Source organism: Hydra vulgaris, chromosome 12, assembly GCF_038396675.1.
Source record: "Hydra vulgaris chromosome 12, alternate assembly HydraT2T_AEP".
Taxonomy (NCBI): Eukaryota; Metazoa; Cnidaria; class Hydrozoa; order Anthoathecata; family Hydridae; genus Hydra; species Hydra vulgaris.
In genome coordinates, this window is record NC_088931.1 from 4,544,252 (window position 1) to 4,558,291 (window position 14,040).

The following is a 14,040-nucleotide window of genomic DNA, read 5'->3' on the forward strand; positions in this document are numbered from 1 at the left end:
CAAGAGAATAATGTTTGGAGATAATTAGAAAAAATCGGAGTTTCTCTATTATTAATTAAATCCATGTTGAAATCACCAATTAATATAATGTTTTTTTTCATAACTTAATTTCTCAAGAAAAGGAGTTAAATTGTTTGCGTCATTGGAGATAATGTTATATGTAGGCATATTGATTAGATTGCACTTTGTGTGGATCAAAATTCCAGTCACATTGGATGACTCTTTGGATACATTTTTTTTTGCATAGTTTGCAGGATTGTTTTAATACCATATATTTTATAAATTAATATTTATAATTTACATGTAAGTCTATTAGAAGTTTCTAAGCATATAGAGATAATGCAAACAAAATGATAAAGCAACAAATTGAAATGATAAAGCAAAACTGAAATGATAAAGCATAGGATTAAATGGATTAGGTTTGTAGTTATAAGTCATAAAATATTACGAATTATTATTCGAAATGTTTTATGACTTATATTCATAAGTTATAAAACGTTTTAAATTACTGTTCCGATAAATGTCTCTGTTTGCTGAAGACTCAACTTTTTGCACTTGTCTTGAAAAAATGTATTTACTTTTTTATCGCTTAGAACAAGCAGCGATTTTTAATCTAATCTCTCTTTTGTTACAGCTAGGGACTTGCAGTGGCTTGTGAACTTTAACTTCAACAAAACTTAGTTATTTACTGAAAACAGCTATCGCATTATTGTTGACATTCCTATATTGACAGTTAACATCTCCTCTAACTCTCAGACAAAAGCACAATAAGTAAGTAAGTGTAGTTGGATCTGCTTTATCGGAGTTACTCTCCCATCATCTTAGTGTTGCATCTTTTTCTTTTTTCTATGAATACTGGTTGCTGCTCAAACAAGCTAGAATCTTTTTCGTTGTTGTTGTTGTTGTTATTAAAGTGCTCCTAGAATTCCCTACAGTCTTTTCACAGAGCACCATGAAAGAACATTTAACAAGGAAGTTCACGCCCTCCCTTCCTTACCAAAGTCGCTTATTGAGATAAATTAATTATCGGACCTCTGGGTTCTGAGCCATAAATCTAGCCACAGCGCCAAGACTGCTCTAAATCTCTAGTTTGATTAATCAAAATTGGTTATTTCTTGGTTCATCATTCAGCAAAGTTGCATCCTTTTGCTGCATAGCATGCATAGAAAATTTAATTAATGCAGAACGAAAAAAACAAACATCAGCAGATTTTATATCATTCTGTTGTATTGGTAAAAACCATCCAGTTAAACAATGGAATGACTTACTTCCAGTTAATCTTAATAAGACGGAAATTATTGTTTCTTGTTAATGAATGGGCTAAAAATTATTACTTTCGAACAGAAAACACTAAACAATGCTTTTTTTTATGTTACAAGTAAAGACAGGTGTTATAAACTTTCAATATCAGATATAGAGTTTGTAGAGAAATTGCCAACAATACAGAAAGAATTTTTCGTCATATGCTTCAAGCATTCACAGCATGTTTCATGAAATTTGTAATTCACTTGTCTGATACTGATGTATTTGTAGTTCGTATTAAAGCATATAAATGCCAGTGTATTTTTCCATCACGGACTAGAGATAATGATCAAGTTATATTATTGGAGAGAATTAAAAAAGATGACAAAGAAAATATTTGTCTGGAGGTATAAACACTTTTTTTAAGTATATGTATAAACATATAAACACTTTTTTTCAAGGTGCTATTAGTTTGTATATACGGGATCTGATACTGTCAGTGTATTTTTTTTGGCTCGGAAAGATTAAAAAAATTTTTTCCTTGTCTAGAAAATGCTCTTTTTAGTCTAAATAATTTAATAAAAATTAATGAGTTTATAATTTAAAATAAATTTCAAATGTTTTAAATTATAAACTGAAAAAAACAGAACAAAACTTTTGTTCTATTTGCAAAGGTCTTTTTGTGATGTGTTTCTAACCAGTCCGCTTTGCTTTATGCTAATTTTCTAAGTCGGCTTTTAAATTCTCCAAAAATTAAGTTCTCTTAAAAAACTCCATTCAAATTTTTATTTGTTCTTCTCTAAACTCACTTAGAGATTTGATCTTGACTTCTGCAAATCTATATATGTGTCCTCTATATGGAAATTAGTGGAAAGGGGATAAACTGCAATACCGGTTTATCTAAAATACTGATAGAATCAATATTTCTTGTATGAACTGCAACCCAGCTCTGAACAATGTCAAGCATACTTTAATATTACCATTTTTGTATTATTGAAAAAAAATTACTTGATTTTATTAAAAGCCAGATCAATTTTTTTTTTTAATTCATGGGACTGCTTTCTAGCGACTGTAAACGAAAGTGAAAACAAGATGTTTGTTTTTTCATCAGCAACATTATGCACAAGTGCTTGCAATCTTAAAGATTGTATAAATGTAGCTGTAAATATTAATGATGAATTATCTAATTTTATTACAGACTCTAACGAATCAGGTTTGGATGCCGAGGATAAACAAGGATAAAAGACATTGTTCTCTATGTAGTATTTATAAATTATAATGTAGTATTTATAAATTATTTTATGTGGTACTTATAAAAATATTCTCCTGTATTTTGTAATATTTCTATAAAATATTTACTAATTATTCTATTTTAAATAAAATAGATTCTAGAAAATGTTGAACATAAAGGATTTAATGAAAAAAAAGTAAACATTTTTTATGAAACATTTTTTCAAACATTTTTTCAAAAACGCTTGGTAAAACACCCCATATTTTTTCTATTAAATCAGATTATCAAATAAAAAACGAGGGTAGAATAACAATAAAAAAAAGAAGTTGTTAACAATAGTAACTTAAAGCCATTCAAAGATCAAATTTTACAGCAGGACATCACATTAACTTTAATTATAACATAAACATTATCTATAATTCATTTTTTAAAACTTTCTTTAAAATCTATGACGCTAATTTTCCAATATATGAAATAAATCTCAAAGTCGAAGACATACTCCCTCCTTGATAAAGGGATTAAAAAAGTCTTCAAAACTAAAACAAAACTTGTATAACAAATGCTTAAAACCAAAATCCAAAAAATATAAACAAAATTACAAAAACTACAAAAATCTATTTGAAAAACTCCGCAAAAATGCTAAAAAAAAATATTATTCTAAAATGCTTACGCAGCACAAACATAACTTAAAACGCGCCTGGGGGTGAATGAAAAAAATTCCCAGGCGCGTAAAAAAAAAATAAACAGGAAAGCAAAAAGTAATTTCAACCTCTCTTCCACTTGCAATAAAAGTTGGAAATAAAATAACTAAAGATACTAATGAAATTGCAACTGAATTTAACAAATTTTTTTCCACTCTAGGATTAAATTTATCAAGCAAAATCCCTTTAACAAATTATAAATTAACAGATGAACTTCAAACATCAAACTCTTTACATTTTACAAACCTAATGCTTGAGGAATTTGATATAGCTTTTAGATCGTTAAAAAGAAATAATTCAGTAGGACCTGACGATATAAATGGAAATATTGTGATAGAATCTTATGACGTCATGAAAGATATTCTTAAAAAAAAATCTTTAAATCATCCATAAAACAAGGTTCTTTCCCAGACTTTCTGAAAATAGCAAAAGCAATTCTTATTTTTAAGACAGGAGATCTGACTAATAGAATAAAATACAGACCGATTTCAGTCTTCCAGTTTTTTCAAAAGTATTAGAAAGAATAATGTATAACACAGTGTACACATACCTAATTACTAATAAACTTCTTTATGAAAATCGTTTTTAAAAAAAAACAACTCAACCAAACATATTAACGAATCTTTCAAAAATCTAAAATTTACACTTGGTGTTTTCATTGACTTGTCAAAGGTTTTTGACAAGTCGATCATAATACTTTGCTTAAAAAACTTGAATGCTATGGCATAGCAGGTAAAACTTTAAGTTGGTTCAAAAGTTATCTCTCCAACCGAAAGCAATTTGTTTTTAACAAAGATTCTTAATCTCAAACATTAATCAACATAACATACGATGTCTCACAAGGCCACTTCTTTTCATTATATATATAAATGATCTTAACAAAGCATCCAATTTAAAGACTATAAATGTTGCAGACGATACAAACTTGTTTCACTCACATAAAAATACAAACATACTTTTTAATAATATGAACAGAGAACTTGAAATAATTTCATTTTGGTTTAAAAAAAGTAGGCTATCTTTAAAAATTGAAAAAGCAAAATGGATACTTTTCTATCCAAATTATTAAAACAGATACTGCCTTTAAGTATGCCTGATCTGTTTATCGACAATGTCATCCTAAAGAGAAAAAAATGACTAAATTTTTAGGAGTCTTTTTTTGAAGAAAATCTGTCTTGGAAATCACACATCAATAATTTTTGTAATAAAGTTGCAAAAAGCATTGGAATTCTATACAGATCTAGAGATATTTTAAACAAAAGCAATTAACACAATTATATTACTCTTTTATTCATTGTCATATCAATTATGCAAATAGTATATGGGAAGTACACATAAAACTAAACTTAAATCTCTTTATCGGCATCAGAGACACGCAGCTTGCAAAATAATCTTTACAATTGTTTTTCGAACTCTGAACCGCTTTTTAAAGAAATGGATGTCTTAAATGTTTATTAATTAAATGTATTTAATGTTTTGTGTTTTATTCACAAATGTAAAGGCTTATGCCCCCCGATGTTTTTGTAAACCTTTACAAAATTAACCCCCCCCCCCCAAAAAAAAAAAAAGTCCCTACATACATTTATTTGGAACACCAGAGCATTAAAAATCCTATTTTTTTTAATAATTTGCAGTAAATTAGTCAATAATTTGTATAAAATTGATTGCCATTATAAAAAGCTTGTTGCTATGCATAATTAGGTATCCATTGCAACCCAACTTAATATCATAATATAAAATGCATACCTCGTATTAGTGCACTAACCAAATTTAGTATATATGACACAAGTAGATTCATGTTACGCCAAAATAGGTATCCATAGCAACCAAGTAAAAAATAACTCCTTCATAAGAAGTGCAGACCTTGCACTGGTGCTCGTGGCAAACTTAGTATGTATAGCTCACATAACAAGTCTGCAACTACGAAAAGAAGGTCGTTGCTATGCAATAATTAGGTATCCATAGCAATCAAACAAAAAATAACACCTTGATAAAAGGCGCAGATCTTACACTGGTGCTCATGCCAAATTTAGTCTATATAGCACACATAACAAATCTGCAACTACAAAAAGTAGGTTGTTACTATGCAAAAATTAGGTATCCATAGCAACTAAATAAAAGATAACGCCTTCATAAGAAGCTCAAACCTTATATTGGTACTCATGCCAAAAATAGTGAATGTAGCACTACTATAAAATTAGTTATTAATTTTGTCTCAAAATTGGCCATTCTGGCCCACTGTGCATCCGCAGAGATTTTTTTCTATTGTAGAGTGTTATAAGACTTATGTTAGTTTCTATAACTTGTCTGCCATGAAATAAAACTTTATGAAAGGTAAACAAAATTATTTAAAAACTTGACATACAGAGGTGTGAAAATTATTAGACTCAACTAGGTTTTTTTCAATAAAAATAGTTTTTATATTCTAAAAAGAATTTATTGAACAATTTAAAGTTACATAAATACTTTGTAGCCTTAAGTAACATTTTTATACGCTTTGGCATGCTTTCTACAAGAACTGGACATTTATTTTTTATTTCCTCATCATGGTGCTATATTTTGATAAGTTGTTCAATCAATTGAACTTTTGTGGTAATGCTAGTTTTCTTAAGCCTTTTCTTAACAACCGCCCATAAATTATCTATGGGGTTCATATCTGGGCTGTTTCCTGGCCATGGCAATGTTTGTACATGGTTTTCTGTCAAAAACTTTGTCACTGACTTGGCTTTATGGCATAGTGCACCATCATGCATGAAAACACAGTCTCCATCAGGAAACCAGTCTCTCAATTGTAACAGCAGTCTTGTTTCCAAAACTTTCTTATACTGGTGCTGATTCATTGTGCCTTCAACAATATATAAACTCCCTGTGCCTTTGGCTGAAATGATACTCCACACCATAACTGTGGTAGGATGCTTCACAGTCTGAGCAACACAAGTCTCAGAAAACTCTTCGTTTGACAATCTCCTCGCATATCGACTGCTTTCATCACATATTGAAAACATAGATTCATCAGAGAAGCAGACCTGTAATCAGATAATATAACAGATTGCAATAACACAGCTGAGTATTGACTGGAATTGGCAGATGAGTAATGAAAAGATCTTGAAAATTGACGTTTAAGTGTGAAAGAAAAAGGAACATGGGTTGGTTGGTGTAAGGGTAGAAATTTTTGTTTAAAGAAGCGTGTGTAAGAAAAACTTTTGAAATGTTTAAGTTACTCACCTTACTCCAATCACTTCTAAAACAAGATTTAACCTCATGGGCCCAGTTAATCCCTTTTTTAGCAATTGCCCTTGTTATTTTGGCTTTCTTTCTTGGTCGACGTGCTGGAAGACCTGCATTAATAAGCCTTCTCCTAATCGTAGAACTGCGAATATCAACACCATACTTCTCCAAGGACTTTTTTAAGTCTTCATTAGTGGCTCTTCTATTCACTTTAGCCATATGGATAAGTTTGCGTTGGGTTCTCGGGCTCACTTTGGACTTGCGTCCACAATTTCCTTGTTGTGCAGGATTGTAATCTTGGCCATTTTTAATAGCCTGGCTGATACGGCTTACAGATTTCTGTGAAATTTGTAGTCTTGAAGCTATTTCTCGTTGTGAATACGTTTTTTCTTCAAGCAAAGTTTTAGTAACAGCAACTTTTCTAGGTGAAAGATCTTTGGTTCTCCCCATAACCTCAAAATCTGCAGGAAAAAACAAAACAATTTGTAATCAGACTTTTTATACATTTTAAAATGGAAGTTATAGCAAATAAACATTAATACGTAAATGGTTAACCATAATGATTTAATTAAACTCACCTTCAGCTTTTATTTTGATGAATGTACATTGATGAATGTATTTACAGTAAAAATTCTCCTTACAACAGCTGATTGACCATCTTTATGTTTATAGTAGTGTTGACAACCCATCAAGCTTATGCGTGGTTACTAAGTTACTAAAGGTTAAAGGCATGCATACAAAGTATTAACGCAACTTTAAATTGTTCAATAAATTCTTTTTAGAATATAAAAACTATTTTTATTGAAAAAAACCTAATTGAGTCTAATAATTTTCACACCTCAGTACATGAAATAGAACTTTATAATCAAAATTGGATACAATTCAAGTGGTTAAATTTTTTGGTCTTAACTCTCTCTTGCGTAGATTTTGAATTTAAAAAGAAAACTAACTCTATGAAATGAAATTATGCATACTAAATCCAAAGTGCTAAATTAATTCCAATCTTTGCAGAACGCAAAAAAATTTAAGAGCATAGTTTGTATCACCAGTTAGCTATTTGGGTTCATCAATTAACCAATATAATAAAGCGTTTTTTTATTTTTTTATTTTAACTTTTTTATTTAGGTATTACAATAACTAATCATCCAATTAAAACACCCATTTACAACACCCAACTAATCATCCAACTATAACACCCAATTATTACCTTATTAAAGGTAATAAAGGATTGTTTATTACCTTTAATAAAAATTTCGCATATTAATATTGGTAAACTTTTTATTTCAATTTTAATTAATTTTTTTTAAAAACATATATACCGTATCCTTTGTTTATTACAAAACCAACCCCCTTCCTAACGCATAAAACGTTAAAAACAAAAAACTTTTGGTTAATTCGATATATCATATATGATATGATAAATTTTAGGTAATTCGACATATCATATATGATATGTCGAATTAACTAAAAAAATTTTGTTATTCATGTTTTTAAAAATATATGCGTTAGGAAGGGGGGTTGATTTTGTAATAAATAAAGAATATAGATATGCATATCTATTTAACATAAAATTTATTTTTCAAACTCGTGAAATTCTATGTTTTTTTTTAAAAGGAAAAGAATTAAGTTTTAGGGGAGATAAAAAACAAGCGATAGTCATATCGAGTACTTACTCGCTGTGTTTAACACCCTCTATCCCTTGCACGCATCCGTACGTTTATAGGTAACCCTCCCTCCCCCCCCCCCCCCCCATACTTGCATACGTACTTTATGAAAGGACCGTTGTTTAATGACTTTATAAATATGTTTAATCTTTTACAAAAGAAAATGTTCAAAATATCCTTTACTTTGAAAAAATATAATGGTAGTTTTTACCAAGCTAAAAGGGTTTTAAGATATATATCTTAAACCCTTTTTTAAAATACATCTAGTAAAAAGTTATTGTTAGTAATATACAGTTTCAAAACGTAATAATATAACAACATAAATTTGGTACAGGTAAAAAATTAAATAAATGATCTATGTTAGAAGGTTGGCAAAAAAAAGTTCAATTTCTTTTAGGGGTTTTTGCACTAAATAGCAATTGCGTAATGCTTACATTTATTTTTCAAAAATGTGAAACCAAATAATAATGAAAACAAAATTATAATTGTAACATAGTGCTGCAATTATAATTTTAAAAGAAAATAAATCAATATGCTTTGAATTACTCTGAAACTTAATAGAAACGTTATTATGTGAATATTGTTTTTGAAAACCGAGAACCGAGAACCGTTTCTTGATTTGAGTAACTTCAAGATAAGTTCTAAACTCTTAACCCTGTATATTCATATTTATGTCCTATTAGAATTGCGTTGGTTAGACTCTGGGAACAAAAACACCCTAAAAACTTACATCACTTGCCTTAATGTTGAGGAAAGTGGTAGTCTTTTTTAAGAAATTATTTTCTCAAGAAAGGCTTATGAATGCATTTAAAGTTATTGGTGTTCAAAAGTTATTTTCATTCCTGTAAAATTTATTTATAAAAATTTACACTTATATAAATTCCTCAAAACAAAGGGGGTATAAACTTTACATGGATATATTTTCTAAACATAATACCCACCAAGCACACAACGTTGAAACAACGTTGAAATAACGTTGATCAACGTTGAAATAACGTTGATCAACGTTGATCAACGTTATTTCAACGTTGTTTCAACGTTGTGTGCTTGTTGGGTAATGTCTTTTAATTATATTTTTAATTCTCGAAAAAAGTTTCATCTAGTTTAAGAAACTAAAATGAAAATTTTATTTTTTTGAAAAAATAAAATTATTATGATAGGCGCCCTTATTTTATCAAAATTTCCCTATATTATATATGAAGGAACTTTTTTATTTTTTTAGGTACCATCTTTTCATTTGGCGTCCCTTGGATATCTGCCACCCGGGACAAACTGTCCTTCGCGACCTTCCCTCCTCTCGGCTTGAAAAAAAATACAAAATGGTCCTTGGTTGCCATAGAAACCACAAAAAAAACATGAAAATGGGCAAAAAATGCATTTACGCCGGCCATAAAAATCAAATAACCGTGCGAAATATGTCCATAACGTTTTACTAAATGCTTCACAAAAGGTTAAAGGGTGTTTTAATAGAGGCATTTTCCTGTAACTAAAAATCTGAGCGCTGGGTGCACATTCAAAGATGGAAAAAATATTTTTTATTAAAAATATTCAAAATAACAAAATCTGAAACTCAGATTAAAAAAATGTTGTATTAAAACATAGCTTATAATGAGAAAAAACAACTTCTGAAAATTTTATCAAAATTGGTAAAACGGTTATTGAGATAGAGTGGCCGGCGTGCAAAAAAAGACTACTTTGCAAAAACGCGAAATGAAAATTAAAATTAGCGTATATAACTTTAAAACAGGTTAAGTTTGGGTCAAAAAAATATTATAGTTAAAAAATCTTATAAAAAGTAAAAAAAATCTTTTGCTTAATACAACTTCCTTTCTTTTGTTTCTTCTTTATCGTACTTGTTATGTTTTTTTTTGCCACAAATAACTTTTTGTCGCAAAATTTTTTTATCAGCATTTCTGTATTTGGCACGTATTTGACATCTATAGTTCAAGTTTTTATAACCTTTAAAAGTATATGCTTCTGGAATCATCATCAGAGGTTCATAGACTAAAATTGAGGCTTTTCTACCAATATTAAAATTAGCCACTGCATTTTACACTCCAAATTCTAATTGATTGAATGATATAAAGTTTGTTTAAGTTTAGCACTGAATTCCTCAAAGATTAGTTTGATTTTAGAAGCAATATCTATTCGTAAACTTGGTCTAGGTTTATAAGTATTTTTTCCATTGGTTTTATCTGAACTATATTTGCACCAACTCTTAGCTCCTACTTGGCATTGTGGAAAATGCAGATTATTCTTCTTGTTTAACACAAAATGATAAAGGGATGCCAGGGTATCTGTTTTCAAAGAAGCTAAATCACCTACAAAAGTTCTAATTGCAACACTAAAATAACTATGCAGCCATATATATGATCAATTGTGGTATCTGTTAATTCCATATACATCTTTTAAAGTTGTCAGACAATTCAAGGGATTTTCCATCGTGGCACAATGGACAAGTGAGTTCGTTAAAAATATCTGATAACTCTTCTACATTTACAACTCTATATCCAGGTAGTGGATTATTATAAGCAGATTCAACTACATCAACTTAATGTCTTCTGCAATTTTTTGGCATCTCTTGCTTAATTAACCCATTAAGTCCCAATTTATTTAAACAATATATTTATATTTTATTTTAGATATTTCCTATTGTTTTGAGTTAACAAAATAATGTTAATTAACAAAATAATATATTTATTTTATTATATATTGTTCTATTAGTATTTTTTTAGCCTCTCCTTGTTTGAGGACACTGGGACGTGGGGAGAATATTTATAAGATATTATAAGTAATGAAACATTCATTATAAACAATCTTTATTTGCATCATAAAACCATAAAAAATAAGTAAATACATAATTATAGTGCACCTAAGAATGTTAATGTTTAAGGTCTCGTGTGATTTGGAGCGAAACAAGAAATACACAAGTTACATTGCATTTGTTAAAAAATGTACGAGATTTAGCCGTACAAAATCTATGTTGACATCTACTCTGATTTCCATTAAACCTTACATCTGGAAGCACTTTACTCCTTGAAGATAATATTTTCACAGGCCTTCCTTTTTCATGTCTTTGATGTGATCCCAGCTTCAAATATGGCACTGCAATCTGCCTTCTGCACTCTATCATTGAAATTGAAGGAGGTACCAGTACCATTTTTTCCCTCTAATTGTAATTTAATGTTTTTCCAGGAGCCAATCATGTAAATCTACGCCTCCCATAAACTTATTATAGTTATCAATTGCTGATGGTTGGGGGAGGTAAATAAATTCCTTTTTCTTTTTGCATGAAGTCAAGGTTCGTCCCAAGAGCTACAATTCTATTATCGTTCCATTTAATTGTTGTGACTTCATTCTTTTTACCGAATTTGAATTCATAATAACCTCGTGGATTTTTTTCAACGATCTTTGCTGACATGAGTGGGCACTTGCAAGTTCTATTTTCTCTGATGGTACCACTTGCACAAAATTCTTCAATATTGTCAATAAATGAAAGCTGGTAAAAAAGTTTTAAAACATATTTGGTACATCACTTACATCTAAGGATTCTGTGCATTCATCATCAAACTTTTCGTCGTCCGTAAGTTCATCTACGTCTGGTGGAAGAGCAAGGATATCTACTTCACATTCCTCAGAAAACAAATAACTTGTTGCTTCTTCCAATGTTATGAAAACTCTATTCCTTTTCAAAGACATATCAAAGCCTGAAATAAAAATTAAAAATGCTAATAAAATATGATGTACTTTATCCTGTAGTATCCTGTTTATCCCTTACTTTAACCTGTAGTACCAGTGTCCTCATTTGAGTACACATACTTCAGAGCAAATTTTTTTTGTAAAAATTTAAAAATATTTTTACAATTTCACGTTTTTAGGGGAGAGGGGCTTCCACCTTAATTCATATACAAAAAATATGATCCTGGCATATATAGAATGGAGAGCTACTTTTACAGTATTTTATTATTTTTGTAGGAAAAAAATTAAAGTTGTAGCTTTATAAATAACAACTAAATTTATTTTAAATGTAAATGCTTAAAGTTATATCAAATGTCAAATCTATTTTTTTTTTAAATGGTGGTTCAAAATTATGTGTCAGAAAATATTGATTTAAAAATTTTCAAAAATTATCATCAAATGTAAGTGACACTTATAAGTTTTAAAGAATTCTGAAGTTTTTTTTGTATCAGAAAACATGCGGAATAATTGCTCATATAAACACGATACGAGCGAGCTAGGCTTCAAACAGGTTATACTCGTTTTTAAAACATTCATGCAATATAAATAACTAAATTTAAATTAATTTGCTGTTATTATAATTTACAATCGTAATGTTTTTCTTTTTTGAAATTATAGTTAGATTGTTCAGAAACCTCATTCATAATGACCGAATAAAAAAACAAAACAAAAAAAAACTTTAAATCAGATTGTATAATGGGAGAAAACCTTATTAATTGTGCTATTGGTTATAAAGCTAGGAGGTTTTTATAGAAAGCTTGACTTTAATTCCGATAAATTTCGTTTAAATAAAGAAGTTCGCGTTGCTTAAGCAAAAGTTTTTAATAAAATAAAGAATTGTACTATGGGCCTATATTGCCATCGGTATCATAAATAAAAAAGACTTTAAAAATATGATTAAACGTGGAGTGAAACGAGTTCAAAAAAAAAAATTTTTTTAAATCCGAAAGAATTTTTTAAAAGCAATTGTTAGCGGTAGTTGAAGTGGAAGTGGTAAAATTGTATTTGAGTTTTAGACCACCGCACAAGGAAATGAGACTATTGAACCACTTACATTTGGCGTTAATAAAGTCTATTTTGGATGAAACCAAAGAAACTGTTTCTCTAAATTGAAGAAACTCTTTCTCTAAAACTGTTTCTCGAAGAAATGCTTCTTAGCTTCTTTTGAGTATCGTACTCAATATAGAAAAGAAATGGCAGAAGCAATGAGAGAAAAAACAAAATGTTTTACATAAAGTATTGACACTTTAAGTTAATGACTAATTTAGGAAACTGTTCTATTTCGTTTTTGGCACAAGCAATTTTAATACAAACTCAATAACAATTATCAAACCAAAATCAGTTTTATCAACATATATGTTGATAAAACTGATTTTGATTGTGGTAATATATTACCACAATATATATCACAGAATTATTTCCAATCAGGGTTATATATATATATATATATATATATATATATATATATATATATATATATATATATATATATATATATATATATATATATATATATATATATATATATACATATATATATATATATATATATATATATATATATATATATATATATATATATATATATATATATATATATATATATATATATATATATAACCATGACGAATATTTGTTGTTATATATATATATTCAGGATTATATATATTCGTCGTCCAATATATATCTCACAAGATTACTTTACAAAAACATCTATTTCTTTCAATAAATGAAACTGAACTTCACTTTCATTTCTTGAAGGAAATAGATGTTTTGTCCAAATATACTTTTATACTGCATTAAAAACTAAAATCATAACGGCAGACGCAGTGGTTACTTCAATGCCAAAAGTGTTAGTAATCATTCCTAAAGATCCAGTATCTTTCAAGTACAGTGGTGGAAAAAAGTCATGTGTCCAGTTAATTTTCAATAGAATTTCTAGCTTGATAAAAAAAAAACACCAAACAATCATTCTATATTTGTACAGTGTTTACCTTTTTCAAAAACTACAGTAAATAGTTAGTCTAAAAAGTGGAAAAATTACTAATACTTAGAATGTCTACTAGGGTGTTTAATTTTTGGTAAACTTTTGGTATCTCCAGTTTCCTGTATAAAAAACGGATATACTTTTGGTTTGAAGTAACTGAAAAGTCATTGGTTTTATTTAATTTTTGAAAAAGATCACACACCATGACCCTTGATTACACACTGGCTCTCATATATCAGTTAATTTTTT